Source organism: Leopardus geoffroyi, chromosome A3 (assembly GCF_018350155.1).
Source record: "Leopardus geoffroyi isolate Oge1 chromosome A3, O.geoffroyi_Oge1_pat1.0, whole genome shotgun sequence".
In the NCBI taxonomy this organism is placed as follows: domain Eukaryota; kingdom Metazoa; phylum Chordata; class Mammalia; order Carnivora; family Felidae; genus Leopardus; species Leopardus geoffroyi.
Genome location: NC_059336.1, coordinates 86,117,872 through 86,127,850, shown reverse-complemented (window position 1 = coordinate 86,127,850; position 9,979 = coordinate 86,117,872). Strand labels below are relative to the sequence as shown.

Genomic DNA, 9,979 nt, shown 5'->3' with positions numbered 1-9,979 from the left:
GCCAACTGAAGCTGTGGGTGTGGACATTTTATGTATTGGGATCACTCAGATTCAGGAGAAGAATAATCCCTAAAATCAAACAAGACTGCAGATGAGAAATTGTGGGCACGCTGGGCCTTGCAGATAGCTCCTATAAGGATGTGGGAATGGTTTCCTCTTTGTACCTTTATGCGAACCCATCTGATGGTTTTGCTTAAGCAAACTATGTTCTACTAGCTACTCCCAGCAAACTTATACCCTTTTCTGCAATCTTGAGCTCTCTCAGTGGTTCCATGTACCACACGTAGTACACAGAGAGTACCATACTTCCAGCCAGGAAACCTGGGGGCTGTCTTCAGCAATTTCTTCTGACCACCACATCCAGTCAGGTGCTAAACCACGTCATTTGGTCCCAGATTTGCCTCTCAACTCTGGTCTTGCCTACAGCTTCCTTCACCGGAACTTCTATAATAGTTGTGTGATGAATCACTCTGGTCACCAGTCTCTCATACTCCAGCACATTCGTCTCCATTTTCCCTAAAGTTATCTCTCTAAAGTACATATATAAATAAACATGACTCTACGAAGCTTAGAAATGTTCACTGGCAGCCTGCGAGATGGACATGATACTCATTGGAATGGCATAGAATGTCCCTAATAATGTTTCCAAAGCCCCTCCCCCAGCTGTATCTCTCCATGCTATACTCCTATATTCCAGCTACACCAGAGTTCCCACTATTGCTGGAATAGTCAGGATGTTTCATGCCTCTATGCTTTTGCACATGCTGTTCTCCCACCTTGGAGAGCTACCCCCTTGGCTTTCTTTAGTTAGTAAACTTCCTTTCACTCATCAAAGCCCAGCTTAAATACCACTGCTCCCAACACACCTACTCCATATCTCAGGGGGACCTTCCTTTTTTTCCTGGAGCCATGAAAGCAATCTCTGTTCTTTTATTCACTTATAGAAAACTTGCTTTCCAGAAATTATGTTAAAATGATTAAAAAATGTTTTCATCAGAAGCATAGAGTAGAAACTGTCACTTGGGCTAGCAAGGAAATGCTCAAAACAGTCTCGGGGTTGAATTAAAGTTTTTATTTTTTTCTACCTTTTCTGATACGCTGAACCTAGTGAAGCAACTTGCTAAAGAGGAAAACTGTATTTCAGTCATCACTGATTAATAAGTTTCCTCTTTGAAAGCCTTCTTGAGTTCATGATTGTCCTCTTCTGTGTGGACTGGAACCTTAGGATGGGGTTACATAGTTAAAAATCTTGATTCACTAGCAACACCTGTTTGAAAAGGTAAGTGGATTAGAACTGCTGTGGTTAGATTTTGTTTTTTAATGTGTCCACTAATTTCTTTCAAACTTATTCTTTAGCTGCAAAAGATCAGTAAGCATATGTGAAGACATACGTGAAGAGATTTTCATCTGCCTCAGGAACTGCCACATCATTGCAAAGTCAAAGAGGGGACAGCATGGTGGCTTCAAGCCCAGCTCACTTTGGTGTATGGGTACACTCTAGTACAATTTTTGCATGCCATACCTTACCAAAGATTCAAGGTTGACATTTTTTCCAGTAGGTCTGTGAAATGCTGATGTGGAGGATACTCCATGAAATAGACAGATAGTAACATAGATAGATAGGTAGATGATAGATAGATAGATAGGTAGGTAGGTAGTGTTCAAAGTCCAATAATGCCCCTCCTAAGAGATTGACAATTTACATTCATATAGCAAATGTGCTATGAAATCTTTAGGGGATAAATCTGTGTCATGTTGTTTCTTTCAGATTCCCCTAAACTTAATGGACCATAGAACCTGGTTGTTTTTCTTTTTTATTGATTTATTTTTCCTAACACCTGTCAGTATCCCTGGGGTACCTTCGTTAGGGAAACGACAAGTTGTGCTGCCTCTGAGGATGTATCCTGGATGTGAAAATCCATTTGGGGAGCTACTGGTTGGAACTAGGGGCCAGGAGACCTAGAGTCCGTTCTGCTTCCTTTCTAGGAGTCTCCTTTACCCTCGAGGCCTTAGTTTCCCTATGGGTAAAAGAGAAGAAGTTCCTCCTATATACAATATTATTTCAATGGCTCCAGAAACCAGAACTTCTTCCTCTATACTTGGTGTGGTATTTATGAATGAGTTGGGCGGTGGATGGAGGGTTAGGGGATCAAACCTAACCGCAAGACCCTTGGCTCGTCTAAGGCCAAAAGTCCTAAGGAAGTGTGAGCAGTGTCTCTTGCTCCCTCCCACCTACCTTTGTATGTTTCTTGTCCTTCCATGGGAGAAAGACAGAACATGTGAATTTTTTTTTGTCACCTCCATAGAACCTAGAATATACTGGCACATGCATGGTGCTCCCAATGACAATTAAAAAAAAAAAAAAAAACAGAATTGCTTAAAGGGGGTGCTCAGGCTAGAAGAATTAAAAGCACATTATGTTTACTTATTCTGATTTTTGGAGTCAGCTGAAGAGGTGCTGTCCTACGTTGGTTGTGGTTACCTACCCAGGGAGTCCCAGAAAATGGTGTGGCCCAGTGCCCCAGGATTAGTGTGGGGCAAACCAGCCCATGAGTAAATAGGGCCTGCCCTGCCCACAGAGCTGGCTGCTGAGCCACATCACGGAGCAAGCCTCTATCATCATTTTATCTCAGGGCTCACACACCCAAGGTCTCATTTTACCCCACACCCTATCGTGTCAAGCTGGGTGGGAACTCCTTACATGTGGAACAAACAGTGAATACAGGCTGCATGTGATATGCTCATCCCATAGATCTGGAGAGCCTTTCAGAACTTCCCCCCAGAAATCAACCTTTTATTTTCCTTCTTTTTCTCTGAGTAGAAGGGAATGTTTACTTACAGGGCCCTTTCCATCATTAAGTCTCCTCATTCAAGATTCCTCCCCTGTGTAGACGTGTTAATGGGCGGACCTTGCAGTGATTAGCATCCATGACGTCCTTAGTAATCTTGCTTTTCCCTTTAACCCTTCCTCCATTTTCTAAAATTTAGGGTTCAGTTAGCTTTTGGCCTAGTTGACCTCCTCTATAATGTGTTGGCTTGAGTGTGGAAGCCCCTTCCTGCAAAGATTCTTTTTCAGTTTCTTTGCCTTTATTGTTGTTTTCTGAGCACCCTTCACACCCGTTTGACATTCCTGTGATGGTCCCAAGTCAGGTGGTAGACTGTGAGGTCTGAACACACTTGCCCCCCCCCGGGGGATTAGGAAACTCCTGCCTGCTCCCAAGGCTTCGCTGTACTAGCCTGCAGCTCAGACCCTCCTTATGGTTCCGTGGCTGCAGCTTCTAGGGCTGTGGCCAGTGCTCTATGGTGTCAAATATTCCATACGCACTTGTGGCCACAGGAACGTCATGTCTAAAAAAATAGCAATAAGGACATGTAAAATAGCATATTACTAATCATTGCTAGAAAGCTTCTAATTCCAGAAAAGCTATGCTTATTACATAGTTGTTTTTGTATAGGAAAGAAATTCTTTTCAAATTACAGCAAAGTGGAGGAAGCTCTCCCCTGTGGCATCTTAGAGCCCTTCTTTTTTTGTTGTTTCCAAGAGACCACTGCTTTCCAAAATATATGTAACTCTGCCTTTCTGTCGTTGCTTGCATGTCTGTCCAGTTGCATTTGCCAGAGCTTTGGGATCCTCTTCGAGGCAGCCCATGATATATTATGCCTCAGATCGGTCGTTAACCTTGAACATTAGAGTATTTTGAACATGGTTTGGAAAGTTCTCGCCAAAGGGTCTCCTGAGTGATGACATCACCTGTATAAAATATATGAAAATAGAGATAATGATAAAATTGGTAAATAACTTCATTTTTCATCATCAGAACCTGGTTAAGTACTTCTATCCTAAAAAGGAGTCGGAGAAAATATGACCGTATGAGGAACAGAATCACAAAGTGATAAGTAACATGTTTGCTTTTATAATTCTTTCATAGATAATTCAGAAATAAGAACAAGTATTCCCTGTTCAGTGTTCACCCTGAAGTAATTCAGAGAGAGTGGTGTAAAAACACTCACGCAGAAGGTGTGTTCCTTCAACCACAGCAGTGGGAAGGGAAGTGTGGGAAGAGCCCAACTCAACACGGGAAGATGCAAATCTGGTCCCAAATGGAGAGGACCACCGTGCAGCAGCTGTGAGGGCCACGCCTGGGGCCCAGGTCTTGTGAGGACCCAGCACCCCTGCAATGAACTGCCTCCATGGCTTTCCTGGCAGAAGAAGGCCAAAGTAAAGGACTTGCCTTAGGGCCACTGAGCAGCAAAGCATGATTTTGTGAATCATTGTTTCGTGCAGGGTGACTTACCTGAAATGGTTTTCCTTTCTACATCCCAGGTCGAAAATATACACACATGTGTATGTTTTCACTTCTGGAGGAACACATGCTCAGATGAACATATTGGATATTCGGAGGTATCTCAGGGAATTCTGAGCTCCCATGTTTATTCAATTATGTACTCTTCCTATCCACACCCCAGCCTCCAATTCCTGGAAATGCTTAATGAAACGTATCCACTGTGGCTTATTCTGGAGTGTACTTTTTCTTCTGAGATCCCATAGGGTTTAAATAAAGAGCCAACTCCCCTCATCCAGGCCAGGAAAAAATTTTTTCATTTGCTGCTCAGCAGTGGGTCACCAAGCCTATAATCCTTTTATTCATTTCCTCATACTGAAAAATAATTAATTAAATACAATTCGCCATGCTCCAGCTAATGCAATGCCACAGAAGATTCAAAGTTGCCAAACAACCAGTGCTCATGCCCCAAGATCCTACAATCCATATGAGAGACAGGGCTGGCTTCCTGGACATGTGACCAGTGCAGTCACATGGCACTCACACTCAGAGCCCCATACCTTGAGTTTAATGCTTTGCAGTCACCATCTGGAAATTTTTCTTTTTCTTTTTTTTTTTTTGGTTTGTGTTTTATAACTAAATCCAATGGGACAATGGAGGATGCACCAGAAAGTGATTCCACTTTCTGTCTCTTCCACCGCTGATTCCCACCTTTCTCCATCAGGTAAATGTCTTTTTTTCCTCAAATTTCAATATCTGCCTGTTGGTTTGCTACTTCTTTTTGGTTTGTATGGAAAATCTCCCCGATACTAAAAAAATGAGCCAAAGCCAAACATAAAAACCTCCCCTTAACTCTGCCTTCTTCATATAGGAAGCTTATTTCTCCACTTCCCTTTACATCTCTTAAAAGAATCATGTAGATTTTCTGATTCCATTGCCTCACCTCCCAGGCACAGCTGGTGATGTTGGGACTCAGAGCGAGCAGGGCAGGGAGCCTGACCCTGAAACCTCGGATGTGCTGCAATTTGTTCAGTACTCATGTGACTTGACCTCTTCTTTTTCGCTCTGATCATCTCTTCTTTTTTGAAAGTCTCTTCTCAACATCTGTGACACGACTTTCTCCTATTTGCTCTCCACTTGCTCCTTCCACCACCCGAACAATTGCTTGCCTCTCTTCTTCCATCTGTCTCTTTAATGTTGGTGTTGGACCTACCCTTGATCCTCCTCCCTCTTCTTTTCCCTGGAAGCTCCTCCATTCTGAACACATGAGCCACCTCTATGTGATTGAAGAACAGATCAGACCCTACCAAGCTTCAGATATGAGTTTACAAATGTGCATATTAGATGACTCCAAACCAAAACATTTTCATTAGTTCCCCAACATGCTGTGTTTCTATAACTTATATTTAGTTTCATAGCATTTTTAACTACCAGCCCATCAAGACAAGCACCTCAGCTGTCCTCAACTCTGCTTCCTCACCACCTCTCTCCCTTACACAACTGGTCCCCAGAGCCTGTAAACGCTACCTTTTCAGTGTTTCCTTTTTAAAAATAATCAAAACCTTTCCCCCCTGATCATAAAAGTAACTCATAGGAAATTGTAGAGAATATGGAAAATTATCAAAGCAAATAATAGACATATCATTTTGCAATGGAGAAATAATCTTCATTAACTTCTTACCATATTTCCTTTTAACTTCTTTTGAGCCTCTTTTGATCCATGTGTTATGTAGACGTATATCATTTTGGCTTCAAATATTTGGGGATTTTCCAGTTACCTTTCTGTTATTGATCACTAATTTAATTCCACTGTGGTCTGAGAATATGCCTTGTATGATTCTACTCTTTAAAATTGGTAAGGTGTGTTTTACGGCCCAGAATATGCTCTTTCTTGGTGAATGTTTCCTAAGAGCTTGAGAAGAATGTGTATACTGATGTTACGGAATGCAATACTCTACACATCAATTAGATGCAATTGATTGATGGTGCTGTTCAGTTCATCTATTTCCTTATTGATTTTCTGCCTGTTTGATCTATCAATACTGAAAAAGAGGTAGTAAAGTCTAGAAGAGTGGGTTTCTTTGTTTCTCATTGCATTTCTCTTAAGTTTTTAACCTCTTGTATTTTGATACTCTTTTGTTAGGTACATGTGTATCAAAGATCATATCTTCCTGAAGAATTCACCCTTTTTATCCCTGATCATGTTTTTTTGTTGCTGTTGTTATTGTTCTGACGTCAGCTTTGTCTAAAATTAATATAAAAAAAGCACCTCTGCTTTTTAAAAAAATTAACATTAGATGGTATATCTTCCTTCACCTCCTTACTTTTAACCTATCTGTGTCTTTATATTAAAATGGCTTTTTCTTTTGTATATAGCATATAGTTCGGTCTTCTTTTTATTTTTATTTGTTAAATTTTAAATTCCAGGATAGTTAACATACACGGTTACAATAGTTTCAGGTGTACAATTTAGTGACTCCACAATTCCATACATCACCCAGTGCTCATCACAAGTGCCCTCCTTAATCTCCATCACCTATTTCATCCATGCCGCCCCCCTCCCCCACCTCTCCTCGGGCAACCATCAGTTTGTTCTCTAGAGTTAAAAGTCTGTTTCTTGGCTTGTCTTTCTCTTTCTCTTTTTTCCCCTTTGCTCATTTGTTTTGTTTCTTAAATTCCGCATGTGAGTGAAATCATATGGTATTTGTCTTTCTCTGACTGACTTATTTTGCTTAGTATGATACTCTCTAGGTCCATCCATGCAAATCCATCCTTGCAAATGGCAAGATTTCATTCCTTTTTAGGGCTGAATAATATTCTATTATATATTATTATATATATATATTATATATCATATGTACATATACATACACACACATAAATATATATATATATACACATATATATGTATCAGTTGTTCTTTATCCATTCATCCATCAATGGACACTTTGGCTGCTTTCATATCTTGATTATTGTGAATAATGCTGCTATAAACATAGGTGTGCAGTTATCCCTTTGACTTAGTGTTTTAGTATTCTTTGGGTAAATATCCAATAGTGTGACTTTTTGAGGAAATTCCATGCTGTCTTCCACAGTGGCTGCACCAGTTTGCATTCAGTTGGGCCCTATTTTTTGATCCATTCAAACAGCCTTTGTTTTCTACGTGGTATATTTAGATCATTCACATTTAAGGGATTATAGGTATAGCTGGACTATTATCTACCATTTTTAACTGCTAGACAATCAAGACAGGTGTGTTTTGTACTTGTTGCCCTTGGTTTTTGTTTCTTCTTTTTCGCCTTCTGTTTTTAAAAACAGTTTTATTTAATAGCCTTTTTTTTAAAAGAGAAGTTTTAGGTTAACAGCAAAATTAGGCAGAAGGTACAGAGATTTCCTGTATACCCCCTGCTCCCACACATCCACAGCCTCTCCCATTATCAACTTCAACACGAGTGGTGCATTTGTTACAACTGATGAACCTACACCGACAACTCATTATCACTCAAAGTCCAGACTTTACAGTTACAGTTAGGGAGTTCAAGCCCTGCATCAGGTTCGCTGCTGTCAGCACAGAGCCTGCTTTGAATCCCCTGTCCCTTTCTCTGTCTGCCCCTCCCCTGCTTGCACTCTCTCAAAAATAAACATTAAAAAAAAAGAAAATGTCCCACAGTTCTTGGATATTCTCCACCATCTTTTCTTTTAGTTTTTTTTCTTCTCTTCATGTTTCATTGTTTGTTGAAAGCAGGACATAAGGTATCAGGATTTGAGGTAAATAAGCCTTTTGCATGAGGCTTTATGTTAATGTGGCTGGAGTTGGGCTCTGTTAACTGTTTGCTGTTGCTAAGATTTGCTCCTCAGGGGCTTTAAATTTCTTTAGTCCCATAGTTTTTATCCCCCCCCCCCCACCTTTGTGTTTCGCTAAAATCTTCTTCTTAAATAGAGTCTGTGCCTTGCAGTTTTTTAAAGCTGTAATTCACCGTTGTGAAACTTGAACCCTGTTAACGAAGTAGTAAGAAGTTGCAAAAGAGAAGCATTGTATAGTTTGAATCTCAGTCTTTTAGTGGGCCTGAGTCTTTGGGCTGTGACCTTCACAAGTGTTTCTTAGCCTTTTTTTTTTTTAAGTTTACTTATTTATTTATTGACAGAGAGAGAAAGAGGAGCAGAGAGAGAGAGAGAGAGAGAATCCCAGGCTGGCAGCACAGAGCCCGATGTGGGGCTCGAACTCAGAAACTGTGAGATCATGACCTGAGCCGAAGTCAAGAGTCGGACACTTAACCGACTGAGCCACCCAGGCACCCCAGGTTTTTCTTTTCTTATTTTCCTTAGATGAGATGAAACAAAGCGAGAGGGCACTAGAGTTGGGTATTTGCCCTTTTCTATCTAGATGAGATAAGGCTCTGGAGAAATTTTTTTCACTGGAGATCAGGTCTTGCTGTAGAGAACGTTCTTGGCATATTTCAAAATGGTTACTTTTCCTCTCTCCCTGACAGAGATCCGAGGTGGTTTTCTTGTCTTTTCACCATGAGAACCTGGTACGGTTCCCGGAGTGAAAACCCACAAATGGTTTTGGTGTTCAGGAATTTGTCACTCTCACCCTGGTCCACACTCAGACTTCAAAAGCTTGTGAAAATTACCACTTAGATGTTCCCATCAGTTTGGCTGTGGTGGCTTCAGCTTCAGGTACTCTTATCTCAGCTGTGATTCTTTGTGTTCACCTGTCTCTTCCGATTTTGCCATGGCAGTGTGCCCAGTGACTTCAATTCTCTGATGGGTTCAAGAAAAGTTGGTTGATCTTCAATTCATTTGGCTTATTTCTTGCAAGGAGAGGAGTGGTCACGTCTAAGCACTACTATATGTTGGAATGAAAACCTGAAGTTGCATATTTTTTTTAAATCTGATTTTTAGTATGTGCATGCATATGTTGAGTGTGTGGGTTTTTTTTTATAGAATTAAAACCGGTGGTATCTTATTAAATTATCGAATTTCAGTTTCTTAATAATTAATGGTATTGAATGTTTTTTTATTTATAAAAAATATTTATTTATAATAAATAGTGACCAATAAATCGACAACATTTATTGTGAACCCACCATGTCAGCTGCTACTCCAAGTCTTTAGATGTATGACCTCCTTTAATCTTTACAGCAACCTTGTGAGGAGCCATTTTATTGCTTTTTACCTACAGATGAGGATATTGAGGTACACAGAGACCAAATAACTTGCCAAAGATCACACAGGGAGTACCTAAAAAATTGAAATTCAGGCAGAATGTCAGAAGCCTCAACTCTTAACCATCTCCTCTTACTTTGCTCCCTCAAAGCAGGTCATTGCCCATTAAAAAAAAATTACCTGTGTTCATTTTTTTTTCTCCTGTGGATTTAGAAAACATTTAGTAAGTTGAGAATAGTACCATTTGTTTCTGTTATATGTTGAATATTTCAGTTTTCAATTTGTTTTTATTTTTTATTTTTTTAAAACATTTATTTATTTAAGGGGCGCCTGGGTGGCGCAGTCGGTTAAGCGTCCGACTTCAGCCAGGTCACGATCTCGCGGTCCGGGAGTTCGAGCCCCGCGTCAGGCTCTGGGCTGATGGCTCAGAGCCTGGAGCCTGTTTCCGATTCTGTGTCTCCCTCTCTCTCTGCCCCTACCCCATTCATGCTCTGTCTCTCTCTGTCCCAAAAATAAATAAACATTGA

General features: G+C 40.5%; 1 protein-coding gene across 3 annotated transcripts in view; it reads left to right on the top strand.

Annotated features, from left to right (window-relative positions):
* Window positions 1-9,979, top strand: part of GKN2 (gastrokine 2) — a 326,024-nt gene that overhangs the window by 302,269 nt on the left and 13,776 nt on the right. The gene's annotated exons all lie outside the window — the stretch shown is intronic.